This window comes from Eulemur rufifrons, chromosome 8, assembly GCF_041146395.1.
Source record: "Eulemur rufifrons isolate Redbay chromosome 8, OSU_ERuf_1, whole genome shotgun sequence".
Classification (NCBI taxonomy): domain Eukaryota; kingdom Metazoa; phylum Chordata; class Mammalia; order Primates; family Lemuridae; genus Eulemur; species Eulemur rufifrons.
In genome coordinates, this window is record NC_090990.1 from 94,898,178 (window position 1) to 94,924,182 (window position 26,005).

Sequence of the window (26,005 nt, forward strand, 5' to 3'; positions counted from 1 at the left end):
GTGAGCCATTTCAACTGGGGTGACAGATGATATATCCCATCGTGGTTTTGATTTGCATCTCTCCGATGCTTAGTGGCGTTGAGCGTTTGTTCATATACCTGTCAGCCATTTGTATGTCTTCTTTTGAGAAATGCCTGTTCAGAGCTTTTGCCCAGTTTTGAATCGGATTGCTCATTTTTGTTTTTTGGTTTGTTGTGTTGTGTTTTGTTGTACCATTGGGTTGTTTGAGCTCTTTGTGCATTCTGGTTATTAACCCCTTGTCAGATGGACAGCTTGCAAATACTTTCTCCCATTCCGTGGGTTGTCTCTTCACTTTTCTGACTGTTTCCTTTGCTGAGCAGAAGTTTGTTGTTGTTGTTGTTTTGTTTTGTTTTGTTTTGTGCTTTTTGGGTTTGTTTGTTTGTTTTAACTTGATGCGGTCCCAATTGACTCTTTGTGCTTTGGCTGCCTGTGCTTTCGAGGTCTTACACAAAAACTCTCTGCCCAGACCAACGTCCTGAAGCATTTGTCCAATGTTTCCTTCTAGTAGTTTCAAAGTTTCAGGTCTTAGGTCTAAGCCTTTAAACCATTTTGATTTGATTTCTGCATACACTGAGATATAGGGGTCTAGTCTCATTCTTCTGCAAATATTAATAGATGTCCAGATTTTCCCCCACACCGTTTATTGAGAAGACTGTCCCTTGCCCGTTGTATGCTCTTGGCACCGTGCTCGAAGGTGCCTTGGTTGCAAATGCCTGGATTCTATCTCTGGGTTCTCTACTCTGTTCCATTGGTCTACGTGTCTGTTTTTATACCAGTCCCATGCTGTTTTGGTTCCTATAGATCTGCAGTACAGTTGCAAGTCGGGTAGTGTGATGCCTCCAGCTGTGTTCTTTGTGCTCAGGATTGCTTTGGCCATTCCGGGTCTTTTTCTTTTTATAAGTGGTTCCGTACAATATTTAGGATCCTCCCCTCCCCGCCCCCACCCGGGCCCCATTGCTGTGGGGATTGACATTCCCACCAACAGTATGTAAGAGTTCCCTTTTCTCCGGATTCCGGCCCGCGTCTGTTACTTTTTTAAGTACTAGCCATTCTAACTGGGTGCAGATGATAGCTCATTGTGGTTTTGCTTGGCATTTCCCTGTTGATGAGGGACGTTGAGCATTTTCTCATAATCCTGTTGGCCATTCGTCTGTCTTCTTTTGAGAAGTGTCTACTCATGAGCTTTGCCCGCTTTTTAACGGGATTTTTTTTTTTTGGGGGGGTGTTGGCTGTCGAGTTGTCTGGGTTGCTTTGTGGGTGCTGGATATGAAAATGAGGCTTGAGAGGTCCGACTCGCTAGATCTACCGGGCAGAGGAGGCGGAAGCGCGGAGACTGAGGAGCGGGTTGGGAAATCCGCACAGCCAGGCCGACCGGCGGCGGCGTGGGGAGATGCGTGTCCAGATAGACGTCTGGCCGGCATCCGATGGGCATTTCATTCCCGACGCTCTCCATCTGGTCTCCGAACGGCAAAGAACATGCCGAGAGCGCCCCTACGTCCGGCGCCTAGATTTCATTCCTGATCGTTTCCCCTTCCCGCCTTACCTGCTGTCTACTACCCGGCTCTCCAGCCGCTGCCCGTCGCCATCTCTATCCATCTCATTCTGTGGCTGCTCCCCAAAGGACACTGCAGGGCTCAGTGTGCTTCATGCCAGAACTTTATTTGCAGGTCCAACTGACGTCCAACGTACTGCACTAATCTGCGTTGTGACGTCGGCGGGGACCTTGAGGCCTCGGTATCACGTGCGGAGACGAGCCCCTGTCGGGACAGGGGAGCTTGCCATCACCGGGGGAGGTTCTCTCGCGAGTGTGTCGTGGGTGGGTGTGAGTGGGTGGCAGCGATGGACGTGCGTGTCCCTTCCCGTGGGTGTCATCTCACACAGCCCAGGGCAAAGGGCATGACACCATAAAGGGGAGGGACGCCCGCCCACAGTGCTGGGAGTGGGGATGTGTCGGGGTGTGGGTGGGTTGCAGGGTGTGGGGTGTGGGGTGGGAGAAGGAGTCCAGGGTGTCCGGGTGGAGCCCGGGACTCGCTGGAACGGGCTGGGGGTGCGGCTGGCCAGTCAGGCGTGGCTTCCGCAGACGCCTGGGGCGGGTGGGCCCGCGTGATCTCGGGTGGCCGCGGAGGTGGCGGGTGTCTCCGGAGCCTGTGAGAGGCCGGGAGAGGGGGGACGCGAGTTCGTTAGAGCAGGACGTGTGAGACAGGGGCGCTGGGAAGCTGGGTCCCGGGGTGTGTGTGTGTGTGTGTGTGTGTCCGTCTGGCTGGCTGTGTGTGTGTGTGTGTGTGTGTGTGTGTTGGCGCCAGCGGGAGCGGGGGGGGGGGTGTTTGGGGGGCGGGTGGATTGAGTTGTGTGGGGGGAAGAAGGAGAGGCGGGGGCGGTGTCGGAGGTGGCGGAGGGAGGGCGAGACTGGAGGCTGGCAGGAACAGCAGATTGCCAGCCTGTGTGTGAGTGGGCTGTGGTCCAGGCAAGACCCAAGATGGAAGCCCGTGCGGTCAGAGAGGACCCCCCGTGGGCGAGATTGGGGTGCTGGGCCGCCATACGGTCAGACTAAAGAGTGAGGCTGGGGCTGAAGGCTGGTGGGGGAGCAGGCAAGGGTAAGGCTGAGAGCATGAGAGAGCGGGTCTGGGCAAGGTCCGAAAAGGGTAGGGGATGCAACTGGATCCGAGACCTAAATAACCCCTCATCAGGACACACGTTCACAGTCTCAGGTGTGTGTTTGGGGCTGAGAGTAGAAGAGACCCGAGGGACAGATATGCAACTGCACGAACGTTGGCAAAAGCTGCGGATTGGGGTTCGGGTGGGGGGGTTCTCGGTGGCGGTGGGTGGTGCGTGGCGGACTGGGAGACATACGGTGGATGAGCGCAATGCACTGAATCCGGACCGTGCATATGCGATGATATTGTCCGTGTGCTTTTCAATTTGCTCGTGTGGTTTAAGGACTATGTGACCCTCCAGGAGAAGGTGATGTGTGCGCCAGTCTTCAGAGACTCGCTGTCCTTGCTATGGGTTGGGCAGCCACGACAGCTTCTCAGGGTGCGGGGAGCCAGAGAGCGAGGCAACGTGGTGAAAGGCGAAGAGAAGAGGTGCGGCGGGCGAGTGCAAGCGTGTGGCGCCTGGTGGTATTCCTTGAGGTGAAATGCGTGTGCGGAGTGAGGCGGCGGCAGGCCAATGAAGAGAATGGGGACCAGGTAGGTGTGTGGCGGGAGCGTGGCTGAGCTGAGCTGGAAAGGTGTCTCGGGGGGCGTGGACGACCGGCTTCTTGGGCCGGGGCGAGAGAGGTGCGGGGGGAAGGGGCAGAGGTGGGGTGCGCTGGCTGGCGGGCGGAGCTGGTGTGGGACAGGCGCTTGCGGCTCCGCTGGAAGGAGGAGGCTGAGTGGAGCGCCGCCAGGCATTTGTGGCTGCAGGGCCAAAAGGGGACGGTGGGCTGCATGGGCCGGGAATCGAACCCGGGCCTCCCGCGTGGCAGGCGAGAATTCTACCACTGAACCACCCATGCACTGGGGCCGGGCACCCACAGAGGATCCCACAGTGGCGCTGGCCACCGGCCGCCGGCCCCTGGTCACCGCCCACCGCCGCGGGCATCTGCTGCGTTTGAGCGCGCACCAGGGGCCCGATGGGGCCGGGAGCCGACGGTCGACCCGTAGGAGAGGCTCGGGTCACGTCGAGGGCACTGGGGCGCGCGCGCCCGCTCAGGGAGAGGGGCGGGTACGCCGGGTCCTGGGCTTTCTCTGTCGCCCAGGGCGGCGGGACGGGCTGTCGGTGTCGCCAGAGGAAGCCAGGAGAGGGAGCGGCCCTGGCCCGCGCCCGGACGCCAGGCGGGGGCCGCGAGGGTGGGTGGAAAGGACGGCATGTCGGGTGGTGTGGCTCTGGTTGCAGAAGTGCGCGGCTCGGAGAGCGTGTCGCTGTCCTCGCGGCAGGAGCTGGAGGGCGAAACGGGGCGGGGGCGGGGGGGCTGGCACTCCACAGCGGACAGATCGGGGCCGAACGCTTGGGTGCGGGTGGTGCAAACGGGGTCGGGCTGTGTTGCAGGGAGGAGGGGGCGGAGAGGGGTGCGGCAGGGGGAGGGGCGGAGGAGAAAGGCGCGGAAAAGCGAGGAAGGTGGACAGCGAGGTACTGAAGCGTCCAGGTGTGGGGCCCAGTCAGAGGGATGTGTGACTTGGCGGGGAGTGGGTCTGTCCGGATGTCAATTGGCAGAGGGTGGAGGGCGCTGGGTCCCGGTACTGGGGTATTTCTGCGACGCCAGCGCGTGAGCAGGAAGAAGGCATGTGCCTGAGCAGTTGCTGCGTTTGAGAGGCGTGCGTCAAGGGCGCGGGCGCGAGCGCGAGCGCGAGGCAGGAAGGCAGAGTAAGGTGGACAAGGGTTGCGGTGGGCTTTGCCCGGGCGCTGGGGGACCGGGCATCCGGCGGGCGGGCCAAAAGGTGTGCTTGTCAGGAGTGGGATTCGAACCCACGCCTCCAGGGGAGACTGCGACCTGAACGCAGCGCCTTAGACCGCTCGGCCACCCTGACGGCGGACCCGGGCGCCACGCCGCTCGCCTGGCTGCGACGCGGCGCCAACGCCGGCGCCCTTGGCCGGCGCCTTGCCCGGTGCGCAAAAGACCGGCCGCGCCGTCAGAGGGGGGAGAGCCGTGCGAGCAGGCGCGGCTCGCTCCGGCGTCGACGCCCCCACTCCTCCAGGCCCGCGCTCCCCCAGGTCCCCGCCCCGGACCCAGCCGCATGGGGCCCGCCTGCCGCCGGCCCCCACCCGCGCCTCTCCTCGCGCGCTGCAGCACGGCGCGCGCCCTCCACCTCCTCGCAGCCTTGCTCGCTCGCCCGCGCCTCTTCGTCCAGGCGCCATCCCCATACCCGCGCTGGAGGCAGCAGGGAGGGCGCACTGGGAGGTTCCACTGCACCGAGGTACACAGAGGTCGGGGTGCGGCTCTGGGTCCGGGCGGGGTCGGAGGGTGCTTTGTTGGGAGTTGCGGCAGGCTGGCTTCGGCGACGGGGGGTGGGGGCGGGGGTGAAGCAGCAGCGCCGGCGGCGGCGGGGGTGCGGTGTTTTGGGGGTCGGGCACGTGCGGGCCGCCTGCGGTGGGCAGGGAGAGGAAGGCGGCACTAGGCGTGGGCGGGTCGCAGAGGGGTCTGCCACCCGGGCCACCGTCACCGCCGTCCTCGTTAGTATAGTGGTGAGTATCCCCGCCTGTCACGCGGGAGACCGGGGTTCGATTCCCCGACGGGGAGGCAGCTGCCCTTTTTGGCCACCGCCTGGGTCCCGGCCGCCCCATGCGGGACCCAGCCTCTGGCGCCCAAGGGCCCTTCTTCTCCTCTCTCCGCCCTCCAGCCGGGCGCCCTCTGGTGCCTGGTCCGCATGGGCCCCGTGCCCCGTCCCCCTTTCGGCCTCCCAGGGGCCACCCTGCACCCTGGCTCCCTTGATCACCGCACCCCCCCCCCCCCACACACCACCTCCTTCCCCTTCCTCCTCGCTGGCCTCTCGCTCGCATAATCGGAGCGGCCTCCTCGCGCCCCCACGGCTCCCGTCGAGCGTCGCCCCCCAAATTGGGAGTCGGTATGGGCTCCAGACGACGACGACGACGACGACGACCGCACAGGCCCGTGGGCGGGCGGGGAGGCCGGGCGGGGGGGTGGGGCCGGAATGGGGAGGTGGGGTTGGGAAGGGCAGGCGTAACAGTGAGTGCGCCGCGTGTGCCGGCTGTGGCCTCGCCGGGTCCCTGGTGGAGAAGCGGTGTGGTGAGCAGGATGCCGGACGAGCCCTCAAGCCCGCGGGGCGGGCGGGGGGCGTGGAGTCGAGGGCCCAGGGGCAGCAAGGCAGCTAGAGCGCCACCAGAGAGACGCAGGAGGCGGGCGGTCCGGAGCAGCTGCGCCGGGCTTGCTCATGTGGGGCGCGCGGCGGCCTCGGCTGGCACCTTGGCAGTGCGGAGCTGAGGGCGGGAGGGGCATCGGGGCAGGGCTGCGCCGGGCGTCGGCGGGGCGCTCGTGGCAGCCCCGGGCCGGCGTGGCGGGGCTGCCGGGGCCGAGCGGCGTTGGTGGTATAGTGGTGAGCATAGCTGCCTTCCAAGCAGTTGACCCGGGTTCGATTCCCGGCCAACGCACTAGACCGACCTTTTGCTGTAGGTCCAGGTGCGGGGCCTTGGCCGGTGGGCTGCGTGCGTGCGTGTGTCCCTGTGTGCGTGTGGCGGGGGCAGGGGGCGCGCGGGGCTGGAGGCCGCTGCAAGTAGAGGAGCTCTGCCAGGGCACGCCGATTGCCAGGGGCGGCGGGTGGCTGGTGTTTGTTTTAAACCGAAGCCGGGGCCGAGCGCCAAGGTAGCGCCGCCAGCGCTTGCGACCCTGGCGCTGCGTCCAGGAGGCGCAAGCATGGCAGGCTGGCCGTCGTTCCCTGGTGGTCTAGTGGTTAGGATTCGGCGCTCTCACCGCCGCGGCCCGGGTTCGATTCCCGGTCAGGGAAGCCTTTCTTCTTTCGCACTGCCTGCCAACCTTGCCGGCGTCTTCACACCTCCCCTTTTGACCAACGGACTCGCTCGCTTCTCCAGCGCCCTCCACGTGCGGCCCGACCCCTCTGCCCATCCGGCCTTTCGGCCCGGCTGGCCGCCTTCAGGCCTTCAGCTTCTCTGCTCTCCCTTGCCCGACGCTCGCCTCGCTCCCGGTCTTCCTCAGCCCCAGACTCGCCTGGCCGCGACAGCCTTTCCCCTCCCGTGGCCGCCGCCGGACACACAAAAACTCGCCACGCGCGCGCACGCGTGCGAGCACACCCACACCCACACACACAGACGCAGACACGCACCCACGCACCCACCACGCGTACACACATACCCAAGTCGCTTCTGGCCCCCCGAACGGGCCAGGGCTCTCCAGCAGCGCCGCTTCCGCCAAGCCGAGCCACGCGGCTCACGCGCCACTTCTGCTCTCCCTTGCTGGGACATCTGCGCCCACCGGTTCGGCCACTTACGAGGGTCTGCGGTCTGTGACGTCGCCACTCAGGCGGTCAAGCGCTCTTGCTTTTGCACGCCGTGCCTGGCCTCGGGCGCCGGCCCCTGATTGGGCTCCACGTGTGTCAGTGGCTTATGACCGGGAAGGGGGCGTGGAGCTTGTGGGAGCCGAGGCTCCAGGCAAGGCGTTGGGGAGGCAGGGGTGTGAAAACGAATCTTTTTTGAAAAATAAAAATGGTTTTTTATTGATCCATGAGGTTTGTGCATATTTGGGGGGGACCTGCAGAGAATGTGTAAGGATCCAGTCAGGGCGTCCATCACCTTGACAATTTATCATTACTATTGATATGTGTTGAACACCTTTCAGGTCTTCTCTTCTAGCTGTGTTGGAATATACACGTCATTGTTAATTAACGATATTCACTACAATCTTCTGCGGGAAGTCAGAACTTACTCCTTCTACGTAACTGTCTGTCTGTACCCTTTAACAACCCCTCTTCATTCTCCTACCCCCACCCCCGCCCCCCCCTCAAGCCCCCATGCCCCACCGCCTGGCACCCTCCCCAGGCTCTCCCTCCAGGAGATCAACTTCTTTAGCTCCCACATATGCGTGAGAACATGTATGTTTGTCTTTCTGTGGCTGGCGTATTTCGCTGAACACAATGACCTTCAGTTTTATCCAAGAGGCTGCAAACCATAGGATTCCATCCTTTTCTGTGGCCGAATAGTATTCCATGGTGTATATCTACACCGCATTTTGTGTATCCATTCACCCGTTGATGGCCACTTAGGTCGATTCCGTGCTTTGGCTATGGTGAATAGTGCTGCAGTAAACATGGGGGTGCAGGTATCCCTTTGACGTATGGATTTCTGTTCCTTTGGATGCAGACCCAGCAGCGGGCTTGCTGGATCTATGGGAGGTCTATTCTTAGGCTTCGGAGCAGTCTCCCTACTGTTCTGTACTCATTTACAGTCCCACCCCAACAATGCAGGAGGGTTCCCCTTTCTCCACATCCTCGCCAGCATCTGTCACATTGCCTGTCTTTTTGATGTGAGCCATTTCAACTGGGGTGACAGATGATATATCCCATCGTGGTTTTGATTTGCATCTCTCCGATGCTTAGTGGCGTTGAGCGTTTGTTCATATACCTGTCAGCCATTTGTATGTCTTCTTTTGAGAAATGCCTGTTCAGAGCTTTTGCCCAGTTTTGAATCGGATTGCTCATTTTTGTTTTTTGGTTTGTTGTGTTGTGTTTTGTTGTACCATTGGGTTGTTTGAGCTCTTTGTGCATTCTGGTTATTAACCCCTTGTCAGATGGACAGCTTGCAAATACTTTCTCCCATTCCGTGGGTTGTCTCTTCACTTTTCTGACTGTTTCCTTTGCTGAGCAGAAGTTTGTTGTTGTTGTTGTTTTGTTTTGTTTTGTTTTGTGCTTTTTGGGTTTGTTTGTTTGTTTTAACTTGATGCGGTCCCAATTGACTCTTTGTGCTTTGGCTGCCTGTGCTTTCGAGGTCTTACACAAAAACTCTCTGCCCAGACCAACGTCCTGAAGCATTTGTCCAATGTTTCCTTCTAGTAGTTTCAAAGTTTCAGGTCTTAGGTCTAAGCCTTTAAACCATTTTGATTTGATTTCTGCATACACTGAGATATAGGGGTCTAGTCTCATTCTTCTGCAAATATTAATAGATGTCCAGATTTTCCCCCACACCGTTTATTGAGAAGACTGTCCCTTGCCCGTTGTATGCTCTTGGCACCGTGCTCGAAGGTGCCTTGGTTGCAAATGCCTGGATTCTATCTCTGGGTTCTCTACTCTGTTCCATTGGTCTACGTGTCTGTTTTTATACCAGTCCCATGCTGTTTTGGTTCCTATAGATCTGCAGTACAGTTGCAAGTCGGGTAGTGTGATGCCTCCAGCTGTGTTCTTTGTGCTCAGGATTGCTTTGGCCATTCCGGGTCTTTTTCTTTTTATAAGTGGTTCCGTACAATATTTAGGATCCTCCCCTCCCCGCCCCCACCCGGGCCCCATTGCTGTGGGGATTGACATTCCCACCAACAGTATGTAAGAGTTCCCTTTTCTCCGGATTCCGGCCCGCGTCTGTTACTTTTTTAAGTACTAGCCATTCTAACTGGGTGCAGATGATAGCTCATTGTGGTTTTGCTTGGCATTTCCCTGTTGATGAGGGACGTTGAGCATTTTCTCATAATCCTGTTGGCCATTCGTCTGTCTTCTTTTGAGAAGTGTCTACTCATGAGCTTTGCCCGCTTTTTAACGGGATTTTTTTTTTTTGGGGGGGTGTTGGCTGTCGAGTTGTCTGGGTTGCTTTGTGGGTGCTGGATATGAAAATGAGGCTTGAGAGGTCCGACTCGCTAGATCTACCGGGCAGAGGAGGCGGAAGCGCGGAGACTGAGGAGCGGGTTGGGAAATCCGCACAGCCAGGCCGACCGGCGGCGGCGTGGGGAGATGCGTGTCCAGATAGACGTCTGGCCGGCATCCGATGGGCATTTCATTCCCGACGCTCTCCATCTGGTCTCCGAACGGCAAAGAACATGCCGAGAGCGCCCCTACGTCCGGCGCCTAGATTTCATTCCTGATCGTTTCCCCTTCCCGCCTTACCTGCTGTCTACTACCCGGCTCTCCAGCCGCTGCCCGTCGCCATCTCTATCCATCTCATTCTGTGGCTGCTCCCCAAAGGACACTGCAGGGCTCAGTGTGCTTCATGCCAGAACTTTATTTGCAGGTCCAACTGACGTCCAACGTACTGCACTAATCTGCGTTGTGACGTCGGCGGGGACCTTGAGGCCTCGGTATCACGTGCGGAGACGAGCCCCTGTCGGGACAGGGGAGCTTGCCATCACCGGGGGAGGTTCTCTCGCGAGTGTGTCGTGGGTGGGTGTGAGTGGGTGGCAGCGATGGACGTGCGTGTCCCTTCCCGTGGGTGTCATCTCACACAGCCCAGGGCAAAGGGCATGACACCATAAAGGGGAGGGACGCCCGCCCACAGTGCTGGGAGTGGGGATGTGTCGGGGGTGTGGGTGGGTTGCAGGGTGTGGGGTGTGGGGTGGGAGAAGGAGTCCAGGGTGTCCGGGTGGAGCCCGGGACTCGCTGGAACGGGCTGGGGGTGCGGCTGGCCAGTCAGGCGTGGCTTCCGCAGACGCCTGGGGCGGGTGGGCCCGCGTGATCTCGGGTGGCCGCGGAGGTGGCGGGTGTCTCCGGAGCCTGTGAGAGGCCGGGAGAGGGGGGACGCGAGTTCGTTAGAGCAGGACGTGTGAGACAGGGGCGCTGGGAAGCTGGGTCCCGGGGTGTGTGTGTGTGTGTGTGTGTGTCCGTCTGGCTGGCTGTGTGTGTGTGTGTGTGTGTGTGTGTTTGTGTGTTGGCGCCAGCGGGAGCGGGGGGGGGGTGTTTGGGGGGCGGGTGGATTGAGTTGTGTGGGGGGAAGAAGGAGAGGCGGGGGCGGTGTCGGAGGTGGCGGAGGGAGGGCGAGACTGGAGGCTGGCAGGAACAGCAGATTGCCAGCCTGTGTGTGAGTGGGCTGTGGTCCAGGCAAGACCCAAGATGGAAGCCCGTGCGGTCAGAGAGGACCCCCAGTGGGCGAGATTGGGGTGCTGGGCCGCCATACGGTCAGACTAAAGAGTGAGGCTGGGGCTGAAGGCTGGTGGGGGAGCAGGCAAGGGTAAGGCTGAGAGCATGAGAGAGCGGGTCTGGGCAAGGTCCGAAAAGGGTAGGGGATGCAACTGGATCCGAGACCTAAATAACCCCTCATCAGGACACACGTTCACAGTCTCAGGTGTGTGTTTGGGGCTGAGAGTAGAAGAGACCCGAGGGACAGATATGCAACTGCACGAACGTTGGCAAAAGCTGCGGATTGGGGTTCGGGTGGGGGGGTTCTCGGTGGCGGTGGGTGGTGCGTGGCGGACTGGGAGACATACGGTGGATGAGCGCAATGCACTGAATCCGGACCGTGCATATGCGATGATATTGTCCGTGTGCTTTTCAATTTGCTCGTGTGGTTTAAGGACTATGTGACCCTCCAGGAGAAGGTGATGTGTGCGCCAGTCTTCAGAGACTCGCTGTCCTTGCTATGGGTTGGGCAGCCACGACAGCTTCTCAGGGTGCGGGGAGCCAGAGAGCGAGGCAACGTGGTGAAAGGCGAAGAGAAGAGGTGCGGCGGGCGAGTGCAAGCGTGTGGCGCCTGGTGGTATTCCTTGAGGTGAAATGCGTGTGCGGAGTGAGGCGGCGGCAGGCCAATGAAGAGAATGGGGACCAGGTAGGTGTGTGGCGGGAGCGTGGCTGAGCTGAGCTGGAAAGGTGTCTCGGGGGGCGTGGACGACCGGCTTCTTGGGCCGGGGCGAGAGAGGTGCGGGGGGAAGGGGCAGAGGTGGGGTGCGCTGGCTGGCGGGCGGAGCTGGTGTGGGACAGGCGCTTGCGGCTCCGCTGGAAGGAGGAGGCTGAGTGGAGCGCCGCCAGGCATTTGTGGCTGCAGGGCCAAAAGGGGACGGTGGGCTGCATGGGCCGGGAATCGAACCCGGGCCTCCCGGGTGGCAGGCGAGAATTCTACCACTGAACCACCCATGCACTGGGGCCGGGCACCCACAGAGGATCCCACAGTGGCGCTGGCCACCGGCCGCCGGCCCCTGGTCACCGCCCACCGCCGCGGGCATCTGCTGCGTTTGAGCGCGCACCAGGGGCCCGATGGGGCCGGGAGCCGACGGTCGACCGGTAGGAGAGGCTCGGGTCACGTCGAGGGCACTGGGGCGCGCGCGCCCGCTCAGGGAGAGGGGCGGGTACGCCGGGTCCTGGGCTTTCTCTGTCGCCCAGGGCGGCGGGACGGGCTGTCGGTGTCGCCAGAGGAAGCCAGGAGAGGGAGCGGCCCTGGCCCGCGCCCGGACGCCAGGCGGGGGCCGCGAGGGTGGGTGGAAAGGACGGCATGTCGGGTGGTGTGGCTCTGGTTGCAGAAGTGCGCGGCTCGGAGAGCGTGTCGCTGTCCTCGCGGCAGGAGCTGGAGGGCGAAACGGGGCGGGGGCGGGGGGGCTGGCACTCCACAGCGGACAGATCGGGGCCGAACGCTTGGGTGCGGGTGGTGCAAACGGGGTCGGGCTGTGTTGCAGGGAGGAGGGGGCGGAGAGGGGTGCGGCAGGGGGAGGGGCGGAGGAGAAAGGCGCGGAAAAGCGAGGAAGGTGGACAGCGAGGTACTGAAGCGTCCAGGTGTGGGGCCCAGTCAGAGGGATGTGTGACTTGGCGGGGAGTGGGTCTGTCCGGATGTCAATTGGCAGAGGGTGGAGGGCGCTGGGTCCCGGTACTGGGGTATTTCTGCGACGCCAGCGCGTGAGCAGGAAGAAGGCATGTGCCTGAGCAGTTGCTGCGTTTGAGAGGCGTGCGTCAAGGGCGCGGGCGCGAGCGCGAGCGCGAGGCAGGAAGGCAGAGTAAGGTGGACAAGGGTTGCGGTGGGCTTTGCCCGGGCGCTGGGGGACCGGGCATCCGGCGGGCGGGCCAAAAGGTGTGCTTGTCAGGAGTGGGATTCGAACCCACGCCTCCAGGGGAGACTGCGACCTGAACGCAGCGCCTTAGACCGCTCGGCCACCCTGACGGCGGACCCGGGCGCCACGCCGCTCGCCTGGCTGCGACGCGGCGCCAACGCCGGCGCCCTTGGCCGGCGCCTTGCCCGGTGCGCAAAAGACCGGCCGCGCCGTCAGAGGGGGGAGAGCCGTGCGAGCAGGCGCGGCTCGCTCCGGCGTCGACGCCCCCACTCCTCCAGGCCCGCGCTCCCCCAGGTCCCCGCCCCGGACCCAGCCGCATGGGGCCCGCCTGCCGCCGGCCCCCACCCGCGCCTCTCCTCGCGCGCTGCAGCACGGCGCGCGCCCTCCACCTCCTCGCAGCCTTGCTCGCTCGCCCGCGCCTCTTCGTCCAGGCGCCATCCCCATACCCGCGCTGGAGGCAGCAGGGAGGGCGCACTGGGAGGTTCCACTGCACCGAGGTACACAGAGGTCGGGGTGCGGCTCTGGGTCCGGGCGGGGTCGGAGGGTGCTTTGTTGGGAGTCGCGGCAGGCTGGCTTCGGCGACGGGGGGTGGGGGCGGGGGTGAAGCAGCAGCGCCGGCGGCGGCGGGGGTGCGGTGTTTTGGGGGTCGGGCACGTGCGGGCCGCCTGCGGTGGGCAGGGAGAGGAAGGCGGCACTAGGCGTGGGCGGGTCGCAGAGGGGTCTGCCACCCGGGCCACCGTCACCGCCGTTCTCGTTAGTATAGTGGTGAGTATCCCCGCCTGTCACGCGGGAGACCGGGGTTCGATTCCCCGACGGGGAGGCAGCTGCCCTTTTTGGCCACCGCCTGGGTCCCGGCCGCCCCATGCGGGACCCAGCCTCTGGCGCCCAAGGGCCCTTCTTCTCCTCTCTCCGCCCTCCAGCCGGGCGCCCTCTGGTGCCTGGTCCGCATGGGCCCCGTGCCCCGTCCCCCTTTCGGCCTCCCAGGGGCCACCCTGCACCCTGGCTCCCTTGATCACCGCACCCCCCCCCCACACACCACCTCCTTCCCCTTCCTCCTCGCTGGCCTCTCGCTCGCATAATCGGAGCGGCCTCCTCGCGCCCCCACGGCTCCCGTCGAGCGTCGCCCCCCAAATTGGGAGTCGGTATGGGCTCCAGACGACGACGACGACGACGACCGCACAGGCCCGTGGGCGGGCGGGGAGGCCGGGCGGGGGGGTGGGGCCGGAATGGGGAGGTGGGGTTGGGAAGGGCAGGCGTAACAGTGAGTGCGCCGCGTGTGCCGGCTGTGGCCTCGCCGGGTCCCTGGTGGAGAAGCGGTGTGGTGAGCAGGATGCCGGACGAGCCCTCAAGCCCGCGGGGCGGGCGGGGGGCGTGGAGTCGAGGGCCCAGGGGCAGCAAGGCAGCTAGAGCGCCACCAGAGAGACGCAGGAGGCGGGCGGTCCGGAGCAGCTGCGCCGGGCTTGCTCATGTGGGGCGCGCGGCGGCCTCGGCTGGCACCTTGGCAGTGCGGAGCTGAGGGCGGGAGGGGCATCGGGGCAGGGCTGCGCCGGGCGTCGGCGGGGCGCTCGTGGCAGCCCCGGGCCGGCGTGGCGGGGCTGCCGGGGCCGAGCGGCGTTGGTGGTATAGTGGTGAGCATAGCTGCCTTCCAAGCAGTTGACCCGGGTTCGATTCCCGGCCAACGCACTAGACCGACCTTTTGCTGTAGGTCCAGGTGCGGGGCCTTGGCCGGTGGGCTGCGTGCGTGCGTGTGTCCCTGTGTGCGTGTGGCGGGGGCAGGGGGCGCGCGGGGCTGGAGGCCGCTGCAAGTAGAGGAGCTCTGCCAGGGCACGCCGATTGCCAGGGGCGGCGGGTGGCTGGTGTTTGTTTTAAACCGAAGCCGGGGCCGAGCGCCAAGGTAGCGCCGCCAGCGCTTGCGACCCTGGCGCTGCGTCCAGGAGGCGCAAGCATGGCAGGCTGGCCGTCGTTCCCTGGTGGTCTAGTGGTTAGGATTCGGCGCTCTCACCGCCGCGGCCCGGGTTCGATTCCCGGTCAGGGAAGCCTTTCTTCTTTCGCACTGCCTGCCAACCTTGCCGGCGTCTTCACACCTCCCCTTTTGACCAACGGACTCGCTCGCTTCTCCAGCGCCCTCCACGTGCGGCCCGACCCCTCTGCCCATCCGGCCTTTCGGCCCGGCTGGCCGCCTTCAGGCCTTCAGCTTCTCTGCTCTCCCTTGCCCGACGCTCGCCTCGCTCCCGGTCTTCCTCAGCCCCAGACTCGCCTGGCCGCGACAGCCTTTCCCCTCCCGTGGCCGCCGCCGGACACACAAAAACTCGCCACGCGCGCGCACGCGTGCGAGCACACCCACACCCACACACACAGACGCAGACACGCACCCACGCACCCACCACGCGTACACACATACCCAAGTCGCTTCTGGCCCCCCGAACGGGCCAGGGCTCTCCAGCAGCGCCGCTTCCGCCAAGCCGAGCCACGCGGCTCACGCGCCACTTCTGCTCTCCCTTGCTGGGACATCTGCGCCCACCGGTTCGGCCACTTACGAGGGTCTGCGGTCTGTGACGTCGCCACTCAGGCGGTCAAGCGCTCTTGCTTTTGCACGCCGTGCCTGGCCTCGGGCGCCGGCCCCTGATTGGGCTCCACGTGTGTCAGTGGCTTATGACCGGGAAGGGGGCGTGGAGCTTGTGGGAGCCGAGGCTCCAGGCAAGGCGTTGGGGAGGCAGGGGTGTGAAAACGAATCTTTTTTGAAAAATAAAAATGGTTTTTTATTGATCCATGAGGTTTGTGCATATTTGGGGGGGACCTGCAGAGAATGTGTAAGGATCCAGTCAGGGCGTCCATCACCTTGACAATTTATCATTACTATTGATATGTGTTGAACACCTTTCAGGTCTTCTCTTCTAGCTGTGTTGGAATATACACGTCATTGTTAATTAACGATATTCACTACAATCTTCTGCGGGAAGTCAGAACTTACTCCTTCTACGTAACTGTCTGTCTGTACCCTTTAACAACCCCTCTTCATTCTCCTACCCCCACCCCCGCCCCCCCCTCAAGCCCCCATGCCCCACCGCCTGGCACCCTCCCCAGGCTCTCCCTCCAGGAGATCAACTTCTTTAGCTCCCACATATGCGTGAGAACATGTATGTTTGTCTTTCTGTGGCTGGCGTATTTCGCTGAACACAATGACCTTCAGTTTTATCCAAGAGGCTGCAAACCATAGGATTCCATCCTTTTCTGTGGCCGAATAGTATTCCATGGTGTATATCTACACCGCATTTTGTGTATCCATTCACCCGTTGATGGCCACTTAGGTCGATTCCGTGCTTTGGCTATGGTGAATAGTGCTGCAGTAAACATGGGGGTGCAGGTATCCCTTTGACGTATGGATTTCTGTTCCTTTGGATGCAGACCCAGCAGCGGGCTTGCTGGATCTATGGGAGGTCTATTCTTAGGCTTCGGAGCAGTCTCCCTACTGTTCTGTACTCATTTACAGTCCCACCCCAACAATGCAGGAGGGTTCCCCTTTCTCCACATCCTCGCCAGCATCTGTCACATTGCCTGTCTTTTTGATGTGAGCCATTTCAACTGGGGTGACAGATGATATATCCCATCGTGGTTTTGATTTGCATCTCTCCGATGCTTAGTGGCGTTGAGCGTTTGTTCATATACCTGTCAGCCATTTGTATGTCTTCTTTTGAGAAATGCCTGTTCAGAGCTTTTGCCCAGTTTTGAATCGGATTGCTCATTTTTGTTTTTTGGTTTGTTGTGTTGTGTTTTGTTGTACCATTGGGTTGTTTGAGCTCTTTGTGCATTCTGGTTATTAACCCCTTGTCAGATGGACAGCTTGCAAATACTTTCTCCCATTCCGTGGGTTGTCTCTTCACTTTTCTGACTGTTTCCTTTGCTGAGCAGAAGTTTGTTGTTGTTGTTGTTTTGTTTTGTTTTGTTTTGTGCTTTTTGGGTTTGTTTGTTTGTTTTAACTTGATGCGGTCCCAATTGACTCTTTGTGCTTTGGCTGCCTGTGCTTTCGAGGTCTTACACAAAAACTCTCTGCCCAGACCAACGTCCTGAAGCATTTGTCCAATGTTTCCTTCTAGTAGTTTCAAAGTTTCAGGTCTTAGGTCTAAGCCTTTAAACCATTTTGATTTGATTTCTGCATACACTGAGATATAGGGGTCTAGTCTCATTCTTCTGCAAATATTAATAGATGTCCAGATTTTCCCCCACACCGTTTATTGAGAAGACTGTCCCTTGCCCGTTGTATGCTCTTGGCACCGTGCTCGAAGGTGCCTTGGTTGCAAATGCCTGGATTCTATCTCTGGGTTCTCTACTCTGTTCCATTGGTCTACGTGTCTGTTTTTATACCAGTCCCATGCTGTTTTGGTTCCTATAGATCTGCAGTACAGTTGCAAGTCGGGTAGTGTGATGCCTCCAGCTGTGTTCTTTGTGCTCAGGATTGCTTTGGCCATTCCGGGTCTTTTTCTTTTTATAAGTGGTTCCGTACAATATTTAGGATCCTCCCCTCCCCGCCCCCACCCGGGCCCCATTGCTGTGGGGATTGACATTCCCACCAACAGTATGTAAGAGTTCCCTTTTCTCCGGATTCCGGCCCGCGTCTGTTACTTTTTTAAGTACTAGCCATTCTAACTGGGTGCAGATGATAGCTCATTGTGGTTTTGCTTGGCATTTCCCTGTTGATGAGGGACGTTGAGCATTTTCTCATAATCCTGTTGGCCATTCGTCTGTCTTCTTTTGAGAAGTGTCTACTCATGAGCTTTGCCCGCTTTTTAACGGGATTTTTTTTTTTTTGGGGTGTTGGCTGTCGAGTTGTCTGGGTTGCTTTGTGGGTGCTGGATATGAAAATGAGGCTTGAGAGGTCCGACTCGCTAGATCTACCGGGCAGAGGAGGCGGAAGCGCGGAGACTGAGGAGCGGGTTGGGAAATCCGCACAGCCAGGCCGACCGGCGGCGGCGTGGGGAGATGCGTGTCCAGATAGACGTCTGGCCGGCATCCGATGGGCATTTCATTCCCGACGCTCTCCATCTGGTCTCCGAACGGCAAAGAACATGCCGAGAGCGCCCCTACGTCCGGCGCCTAGATTTCATTCCTGATCGTTTCCCCTTCCCGCCTTACCTGCTGTCTACTACCCGGCTCTCCAGCCGCTGCCCGTCGCCATCTCTATCCATCTCATTCTGTGGCTGCTCCCCAAAGGACACTGCAGGGCTCAGTGTGCTTCATGCCAGAACTTTATTTGCAGGTCCAACTGACGTCCAACGTACTGCACTAATCTGCGTTGTGACGTCGGCGGGGACCTTGAGGCCTCGGTATCACGTGCGGAGACGAGCCCCTGTCGGGACAGGGGAGCTTGCCATCACCGGGGGAGGTTCTCTCGCGAGTGTGTCGTGGGTGGGTGTGAGTGGGTGGCAGCGATGGACGTGCGTGTCCCTTCCCGTGGGTGTCATCTCACACAGCCCAGGGCAAAGGGCATGACACCATAAAGGGGAGGGACGCCCGCCCACAGTGCTGGGAGTGGGGATGTGTCGGGGGTGTGGGTGGGTTGCAGGGTGTGGGGTGTGGGGTGGGAGAAGGAGTCCAGGGTGTCCGGGTGGAGCCCGGGACTCGCTGGAACGGGCTGGGGGTGCGGCTGGCCAGTCAGGCGTGGCTTCCGCAGACGCCTGGGGCGGGTGGGCCTGCGTGATCTCGGGTGGCCGCGGAGGTGGCGGGTGTCTCCGGAGCCTGTGAGAGGCCGGGAGAGGGGGGACGCGAGTTCGTTAGAGCAGGACGTGTGAGACAGGGGCGCTGGGAAGCTGGGTCCCGGGGTGTGTGTGTGTCTGTGTGTGTGTCCGTCTGGCTGGCTGTGTGTGTGTGTGTGTGTGTGTGTGTTTGTGTGTTGGCGCCAGCGGGTGCGGGGGGGGGTGTTTGGGGGGCGGGTGGATTGAGTTGTGTGGGGGGAAGAAGGAGAGGCGGGGGCGGTGTCGGAGGTGGCGGAGGGAGGGCGAGACTGGAGGCTGGCAGGAACAGCAGATTGCCAGCTTGTGTGTGAGTGGGCTGTGGTCCAGGCAAGACCCAAGATGGAAGCCCGTGCGGTCAGAGAGGACCCCCCGTGGGCGAGATTGGGGTGCTGGGCCGCCATACGGTCAGACTAAAGAGTGAGGCTGGGGCTGAAGGCTGGTGGGGGAGCAGGCAAGGGTAAGGCTGAGAGCATGAGAGAGCGGGTCTGGGCAAGGTCCGAAAAGGGTAGGGGATGCAACTGGATCCGAGACCTAAATAACCCCTCATCAGGACACACGTTCACAGTCTCAGGTGTGTGTTTGGGGCTGAGAGTAGAAGAGACCCGAGGGACAGATATGCAACTGCACGAACGTTGGCAAAAGCTGCGGATTGGGGTTCGGGTGGGGGGGTTCTCGGTGGCGGTGGGTGGTGCGTGGCGGACTGGGAGACATACGGTGGATGAGCGCAATGCACTGAATCCGGACCGTGCATATGCGATGATATTGTCCGTGTGCTTTTCAATTTGCTCGTGTGGTTTAAGGACTATGTGACCCTCCAGGAGAAGGTGATGTGTGCGCCAGTCTTCAGAGACTCGCTGTCCTTGCTATGGGTTGGGCAGCCACGACAGCTTCTCAGGGTGCGGGGAGCCAGAGAGCGAGGCAACGTGGTGAAAGGCGAAGAGAAGAGGTGCGGCGGGCGAGTGCAAGCGTGTGGCGCCTGGTGGTATTCCTTGAGGTGAAATGCGTGTGCGGAGTGAGGCGGCGGCAGGCCAATGAAGAGAATGGGGACCAGGTAGGTGTGTGGCGGGAGCGTGGCTGAGCTGAGCTGGAAAGGTGTCTCGGGGGGCGTGGACGACCGGCTTCTTGGGCCGGGGCGAGAGAGGTGCGGGGGGAAGGGGCAGAGGTGGGGTGCGCTGGCTGGCGGGCGGAGCTGGTGTGGGACAGGCGCTTGCGGCTCCGCTGGAAGGAGGAGGCTGAGTGGAGCGCCGCCAGGCATTTGTGGCTGCAGGGCCAAAAGGGGACGGTGGGCTGCATGGGCCGGGAATCGAACCCGGGCCTCCCGCGTGGCAGGCGAGAATTCTACCACTGAACCACCCATGCACTGGGGCCGGGCACCCACAGAGGATCCCACAGTGGCGCTGGCCACCGGCCGCCGGCCCCTGGTCACCGCCCACCGCCGCGGGCATCTGCTGCGTTTGAGCGCGCACCAGGGGCCCGATGGGGCCGGGAGCCGACGGTCGACCGGTAGGAGAGGCTCGGGTCACGTCGAGGGCACTGGGGCGCGCGCGCCCGCTCAGGGAGAGGGGCGGGTACGCCGGGTCCTGGGCTTTCTCTGTCGCCCAGGGCGGCGGGACGGGCTGTCGGTGTCGCCAGAGGAAGCCAGGAGAGGGAGCGGCCCTGGCCCGCGCCCGGACGCCAGGCGGGGGCCGCGAGGGTGGGTGGAAAGGACGGCATGTCGGGTGGTGTGGCTCTGGTTGCAGAAGTGCGCGGCTCGGAGAGCGTGTCGCTGTCCTCGCGGCAGGAGCTGGAGGGCGAAACGGGGCGGGGGCGGGGGGGCTGGCACTCCACAGCGGACAGATCGGGGCCGAACGCTTGGGTGCGGGTGGTGCAAACGGGGTCGGGCTGTGTTGCAGGGAGGAGGGGGCGGAGAGGGGTGCGGCAGGGGGAGGGGCGGAGGAGAAAGGCGCGGAAAAGCGAGGAAGGTGGACAGCGAGGTACTGAAGCGTCCAGGTGTGGGGCCCAGTCAGAGGGATGTGTGACTTGGCGGGGAGTGGGTCTGTCCGGATGTCAATTGGCAGAGGGTGGAGGGCGCTGGGTCCCGGTACTGGGGTATTTCTGCGACGCCAGCGCGTGAGCAGGAAGAAGGCATGTGCCTGAGCAGTTGCTGCGTTTGAGAGGCGTGCGTCAAGGGCGCGGGCGCGAGCGCGAGCGCGAGGCAGGAAGGCAGAGTAAGGTGGACAAGGGTTGCGGTGGGCTTTGCCCGGGCGCTGGGGGACCGGGCATCCGGCGGGCGGGCCAAAAGGTGTGCTTGTCAGGAGTGGGATTCGAACCCACGCCTCCAGGGGAGACTGCGACCTGAACGCAGCGCCTTAGACCGCTCGGCCACCCTGACGGCGGACCCGGGCGCCACGCCACTCGCCTGGCTGCGACGCGGCGCCAACGCCGGCGCCCTTGGCCGGCGCCTTGCCCGGTGCGCAAAAGACCGGCCGCGCCGTCAGAGGGGGGAGAGCCGTGCGAGCAGGCGCGGCTCGCTCCGGCGTCGACGCCCCCACTCCTCCAGGCCCGCGCTCCCCCAGGTCCCCGCCCCGGACCCAGCCGCATGGGGCCCGCCTGCCGCCGGCCCCCACCCGCGCCTCTCCTCGCGCGCTGCAGCACGGCGCGCGCCCTCCACCTCCTCGCAGCCTTGCTCGCTCGCCCGCGCCTCTTCGTCCAGGCGCCATCCCCATACCCGCGCTGGAGGCAGCAGGGAGGGCGCACTGGGAGGTTCCACTGCACCGAGGTACACAGAGGTCGGGGTGCGGCTCTGGGTCCGGGCGGGGTCGGAGGGTGCTTTGTTGGGAGTTGCGGCAGGCTGGCTTCGGCGACGGGGGGTGGGGGCGGGGGTGAAGCAGCAGCGCCGGCGGCGGCGGGGGTGCGGTGTTTTGGGGGTCGGGCACGTGCGGGCCGCCTGCGGTGGGCAGGGAGAGGAAGGCGGCACTAGGCGTGGGCGGGTCGCAGAGGGGTCTGCCACCCGGGCCACCGTCACCGCCGTTCTCGTTAGTATAGTGGTGAGTATCCCCGCCTGTCACGCGGGAGACCGGGGTTCGATTCCCCGACGGGGAGGCAGCTGCCCTTTTTGGCCACCGCCTGGGTCCCGGCCGCCCCATGCGGGACCCAGCCTCTGGCGCCCAAGGGCCCTTCTTCTCCTCTCTCCGCCCTCCAGCCGGGCGCCCTCTGGTGCCTGGTCCGCATGGGCCCCGTGCCCCGTCCCCCTTTCGGCCTCCCAGGGGCCACCCTGCACCCTGGCTCCCTTGATCACCGCACCCCCCCCCCCCACACACCACCTCCTTCCCCTTCCTCCTCGCTGGCCTCTCGCTCGCATAATCGGAGCGGCCTCCTCGCGCCCCCACGGCTCCCGTCGAGCGTCGCCCCCCAAATTGGGAGTCGGTATGGGCTCCAGACGACGACGACGACGACGACCGCACAGGCCCGTGGGCGGGCGGGGAGGCCGGGCGGGGGGGTGGGGCCGGAATGGGGAGGTGGGGTTGGGAAGGGCAGGCGTAACAGTGAGTGCGCCGCGTGTGCCGGCTGTGGCCTCGCCGGGTCCCTGGTGGAGAAGCGGTGTGGTGAGCAGGATGCCGGACGAGCCCTCAAGCCCGCGGGGCGGGCGGGGGGCGTGGAGTCGAGGGCCCAGGGGCAGCAAGGCAGCTAGAGCGCCACCAGAGAGACGCAGGAGGCGGGCGGTCCGGAGCAGCTGCGCCGGGCTTGCTCATGTGGGGCGCGCGGCGGCCTCGGCTGGCACCTTGGCAGTGCGGAGCTGAGGGCGGGAGGGGCATCGGGGCAGGGCTGCGCCGGGCGTCGGCGGGGCGCTCGTGGCAGCCCCGGGCCGGCGTGGCGGGGCTGCCGGGGCCGAGCGGCGTTGGTGGTATAGTGGTGAGCATAGCTGCCTTCCAAGCAGTTGACCCGGGTTCGATTCCCGGCCAACGCACTAGACCGACCTTTTGCTGTAGGTCCAGGTGCGGGGCCTTGGCCGGTGGGCTGCGTGCGTGCGTGTGTCCCTGTGTGCGTGTGGCGGGGGCAGGGGGCGCGCGGGGCTGGAGGCCGCTGCAAGTAGAGGAGCTCTGCCAGGGCACGCCGATTGCCAGGGGCGGCGGGTGGCTGGTGTTTGTTTTAAACCGAAGCCGGGGCCGAGCGCCAAGGTAGCGCCGCCAGCGCTTGCGACCCTGGCGCTGCGTCCAGGAGGCGCAAGCATGGCAGGCTGGCCGTCGTTCCCTGGTGGTCTAGTGGTTAGGATTCGGCGCTCTCACCGCCGCGGCCCGGGTTCGATTCCCGGTCAGGGAAGCCTTTCTTCTTTCGCACTGCCTGCCAACCTTGCCGGCGTCTTCACACCTCCCCTTTTGACCAACGGACTCGCTCGCTTCTCCAGCGCCCTCCACGTGCGGCCCGACCCCTCTGCCCATCCGGTCTTTCGGCCCGGCTGGCCGCCTTCAGGCCTTCAGCTTCTCTGCTCTCCCTTGCCCGACGCTCGCCTCGCTCCCGGTCTTCCTCAGCCCCAGACTCGCCTGGCCGCGACAGCCTTTCCCCTCCCGTGGCCGCCGCCGGACACACAAAAACTCGCCACGCGCGCGCACGCGTGCGAGCACACCCACACCCACACACACAGACGCAGACACGCACCCACGCACCCACCACGCGTACACACATACCCAAGTCGCTTCTGGCCCCCCGAACGGGCCAGGGCTCTCCAGCAGCGCCGCTTCCGCCAAGCCGAGCCACGCGGCTCACGCGCCACTTCTGCTCTCCCTTGCTGGGACATCTGCGCCCACCGGTTCGGCCACTTACGAGGGTCTGCGGTCTGTGACGTCGCCACTCAGGCGGTCAAGCGCTCTTGCTTTTGCACGCCGTGCCTGGCCTCGGGCGCCGGCCCCTGATTGGGCTCCACGTGTGTCAGTGGCTTATGACCGGGAAGGGGGCGTGGAGCTTGTGGGAGCCGAGGCTCCAGGCAAGGCGTTGGGGAGGCAGGGGTGTGAAAACGAATCTTTTTTGAAAAATAAAAATGGTTTTTTATTGATCCATGAGGTTTGTGCATATTTGGGGGGGACCTGCAGAGAATGTGTAAGGATCCAGTCAGGGCGTCCATCACCTTGACAATTTATCATTACTATTGATATGTGTTGAACACCTTTCAGGTCTTCTCTTCTAGCTGTGTTGGAATATACACGTCATTGTTAATTAACGATATTCACTACAATCTTCTGCGGGAAGTCAGAACTTACTCCTTCTACGTAACTGTCTGTCTGTACCCTTTAACAACCCCTCTTCATTCTCCTACCCCCACCCCCGCCCCCCCCTCAAGCCCCCATGCCCCACCGCCTGGCACCCTCCCCAGGCTCTCCCTCCAGGAGATCAACTTCTTTAGCTCCCACATATGCGTGAGAACATGTATGTTTGTCTTTCTGTGGCTGGCGTATTTCGCTGAACACAATGACCTTCAGTTTTATCCAAGAGGCTGCAAACCATAGGATTCCATCCTTTTCTGTGGCCGAATAGTATTCCATGGTGTATATCTACACCGCATTTTGTGTATCCATTCACCCGTTGATGGCCACTTAGGTCGATTCCGTGCTTTGGCTATGGTGAATAGTGCTGCAGTAAACATGGGGGTGCAGGTATCCCTTTGACGTATGGATTTCTGTTCCTTTGGATGCAGACCCAGCAGCGGGCTTGCTGGATCTATGGGAGGTCTATTCTTAGGCTTCGGAGCAGTCTCCCTACTGTTCTGTACTCATTTACAGTCCCACCCCAACAATGCAGGAGGGTTCCCCTTTCTCCACATCCTCGCCAGCATCTGTCACATTGCCTGTCTTTTTGATGTGAGCCATTTCAACTGGGGTGACAGATGATATATCCCATCGTGGTTTTGATTTGCATCTCTCCGATGCTTAGTGGCGTTGAGCGTTTGTTCATATACCTGTCAGCCATTTGTATGTCTTCTTTTGAGAAATGCCTGTTCAGAGCTTTTGCCCAGTTTTGAATCGGATTGCTCATTTTTGTTTTTTGGTTTGTTGTGTTGTGTTTTGTTGTACCATTGGGTTGTTTGAGCTCTTTGTGCATTCTGGTTATTAACCCCTTGTCAGATGGACAGCTTGCAAATACTTTCTCCCATTCCGTGGGTTGTCTCTTCACTTTTCTGACTGTTTCCTTTGCTGAGCAGAAGTTTGTTGTTGTTGTTGTTTTGTTTTGTTTTGTTTTGTGCTTTTTGGGTTTGTTTGTTTGTTTTAACTTGATGCGGTCCCAATTGACTCTTTGTGCTTTGGCTGCCTGTGCTTTCGAGGTCTTACACAAAAACTCTCTGCCCAGACCAACGTCCTGAAGCATTTGTCCAATGTTTCCTTCTAGTAGTTTCAAAGTTTCAGGTCTTAGGTCTAAGCCTTTAAACCATTTTGATTTGATTTCTGCATACACTGAGATATAGGGGTCTAGTCTCATTCTTCTGCAAATATTAATAGATGTCCAGATTTTCCCCCACACCGTTTATTGAGAAGACTGTCCCTTGCCCGTTGTATGCTCTTGGCACCGTGCTCGAAGGTGCCTTGGTTGCAAATGCCTGGATTCTATCTCTGGGTTCTCTACTCTGTTCCATTGGTCTACGTGTCTGTTTTTATACCAGTCCCATGCTGTTTTGGTTCCTATAGATCTGCAGTACAGTTGCAAGTCGGGTAGTGTGATGCCTCCAGCTGTGTTCTTTGTGCTCAGGATTGCTTTGGCCATTCCGGGTCTTTTTCTTTTTATAAGTGGTTCCGTACAATATTTAGGATCCTCCCCTCCCCGCCCCCACCCGGGCCCCATTGCTGTGGGGATTGACATTCCCACCAACAGTATGTAAGAGTTCCCTTTTCTCCGGATTCCGGCCCGCGTCTGTTACTTTTTTAAGTACTAGCCATTCTAACTGGGTGCAGATGATAGCTCATTGTGGTTTTGCTTGGCATTTCCCTGTTGATGAGGGACGTTGAGCATTTTCTCATAATCCTGTTGGCCATTCGTCTGTCTTCTTTTGAGAAGTGTCTACTCATGAGCTTTGCCCGCTTTTTAACGGGATTTTTTTTTTTTTTTTTTTTGTGGTGTTGGCTGTCGAGTTGTCTGGGTTGCTTTGTGGGTGCTGGATATGAAAATGAGGCTTGAGAGGTCCGACTCGCTAGATCTACCGGGCAGAGGAGGCGGAAGCGCGGAGACTGAGGAGCGGGTTGGGAAATCCGCACAGCCAGGCCGACCGGCGGCGGCGTGGGGAGATGCGTGTCCAGATAGACGTCTGGCCGGCATCCGATGGGCATTTCATTCCCGACGCTCTCCATCTGGTCTCCGAACGGCAAAGAACATGCCGAGAGCGCCCCTACGTCCGGCGCCTAGATTTCATTCCTGATCGTTTCCCCTTCCCGCCTTACCTGCTGTCTACTACCCGGCTCTCCAGCCGCTGCCCGTCGCCATCTCTATCCATCTCATTCTGTGGCTGCTCCCCAAAGGACACTGCAGGGCTCAGTGTGCTTCATGCCAGAACTTTATTTGCAGGTCCAACTGACGTCCAACGTACTGCACTAATCTGCGTTGTGACGTCGGCGGGGACCTTGAGGCCTCGGTATCACGTGCGGAGACGAGCCCCTGTCGGGACAGGGGAGCTTGCCATCACCGGGGGAGGTTCTCTCGCGAGTGTGTCGTGGGTGGGTGTGAGTGGGTGGCAGCGATGGACGTGCGTGTCCCTTCCCGTGGGTGTCATCTCACACAGCCCAGGGCAAAGGGCATGACACCATAAAGGGGAGGGACGCCCGCCCACAGTGCTGGGAGTGGGGATGTGTCGGGGGTGTGGGTGGGTTGCAGGGTGTGGGGTGTGGGGTGGGAGAAGGAG

At 61.5% G+C, this 26,005-nt stretch overlaps 15 non-coding genes across 15 annotated transcripts; 9 read left to right on the forward strand and 6 right to left on the reverse strand.

The window, feature by feature from the left end:
• Positions 1 to 3,446: 3,446 nt before the first annotated feature.
• Positions 3,447 to 3,517, reverse strand: TRNAG-GCC (transfer RNA glycine (anticodon GCC)). The gene has a single exon. It is a non-coding gene; the product is annotated as a tRNA-Gly (tRNA).
• A 929-nt stretch (positions 3,518 to 4,446) lies between these two features.
• On the reverse strand, positions 4,447 to 4,529 carry TRNAL-CAG (transfer RNA leucine (anticodon CAG)). The gene has a single exon. It is a non-coding gene; the product is annotated as a tRNA-Leu (tRNA).
• Positions 4,530 to 5,167: 638 nt separating this feature from the next.
• On the forward strand, positions 5,168 to 5,239 carry TRNAD-GUC (transfer RNA aspartic acid (anticodon GUC)). Its single transcript has one exon. It is a non-coding gene; the product is annotated as a tRNA-Asp (tRNA).
• A 797-nt stretch (positions 5,240 to 6,036) lies between these two features.
• On the forward strand, positions 6,037 to 6,108 carry TRNAG-UCC (transfer RNA glycine (anticodon UCC)). The gene has a single exon. It is a non-coding gene; the product is annotated as a tRNA-Gly (tRNA).
• A 281-nt stretch (positions 6,109 to 6,389) lies between these two features.
• Positions 6,390 to 6,461, forward strand: TRNAE-CUC (transfer RNA glutamic acid (anticodon CUC)). Its single transcript has one exon. It is a non-coding gene; the product is annotated as a tRNA-Glu (tRNA).
• Positions 6,462 to 11,445: 4,984 nt separating this feature from the next.
• TRNAG-GCC (transfer RNA glycine (anticodon GCC)) lies at positions 11,446 to 11,516 on the reverse strand. The gene has a single exon. It is a non-coding gene; the product is annotated as a tRNA-Gly (tRNA).
• Positions 11,517 to 12,445: 929 nt separating this feature from the next.
• TRNAL-CAG (transfer RNA leucine (anticodon CAG)) lies at positions 12,446 to 12,528 on the reverse strand. Its single transcript has one exon. It is a non-coding gene; the product is annotated as a tRNA-Leu (tRNA).
• Positions 12,529 to 13,166: 638 nt separating this feature from the next.
• TRNAD-GUC (transfer RNA aspartic acid (anticodon GUC)) lies at positions 13,167 to 13,238 on the forward strand. The gene has a single exon. It is a non-coding gene; the product is annotated as a tRNA-Asp (tRNA).
• Positions 13,239 to 14,029: 791 nt separating this feature from the next.
• TRNAG-UCC (transfer RNA glycine (anticodon UCC)) lies at positions 14,030 to 14,101 on the forward strand. The gene has a single exon. It is a non-coding gene; the product is annotated as a tRNA-Gly (tRNA).
• A 281-nt stretch (positions 14,102 to 14,382) lies between these two features.
• Positions 14,383 to 14,454, forward strand: TRNAE-CUC (transfer RNA glutamic acid (anticodon CUC)). Its single transcript has one exon. It is a non-coding gene; the product is annotated as a tRNA-Glu (tRNA).
• Positions 14,455 to 19,435: 4,981 nt separating this feature from the next.
• Positions 19,436 to 19,506, reverse strand: TRNAG-GCC (transfer RNA glycine (anticodon GCC)). Its single transcript has one exon. It is a non-coding gene; the product is annotated as a tRNA-Gly (tRNA).
• A 929-nt stretch (positions 19,507 to 20,435) lies between these two features.
• TRNAL-CAG (transfer RNA leucine (anticodon CAG)) lies at positions 20,436 to 20,518 on the reverse strand. The gene has a single exon. It is a non-coding gene; the product is annotated as a tRNA-Leu (tRNA).
• Positions 20,519 to 21,156: 638 nt separating this feature from the next.
• TRNAD-GUC (transfer RNA aspartic acid (anticodon GUC)) lies at positions 21,157 to 21,228 on the forward strand. The gene has a single exon. It is a non-coding gene; the product is annotated as a tRNA-Asp (tRNA).
• Positions 21,229 to 22,021: 793 nt separating this feature from the next.
• On the forward strand, positions 22,022 to 22,093 carry TRNAG-UCC (transfer RNA glycine (anticodon UCC)). The gene has a single exon. It is a non-coding gene; the product is annotated as a tRNA-Gly (tRNA).
• Positions 22,094 to 22,374: 281 nt separating this feature from the next.
• On the forward strand, positions 22,375 to 22,446 carry TRNAE-CUC (transfer RNA glutamic acid (anticodon CUC)). The gene has a single exon. It is a non-coding gene; the product is annotated as a tRNA-Glu (tRNA).
• The last annotated feature ends 3,559 nt before the right edge of the window (positions 22,447 to 26,005 follow it).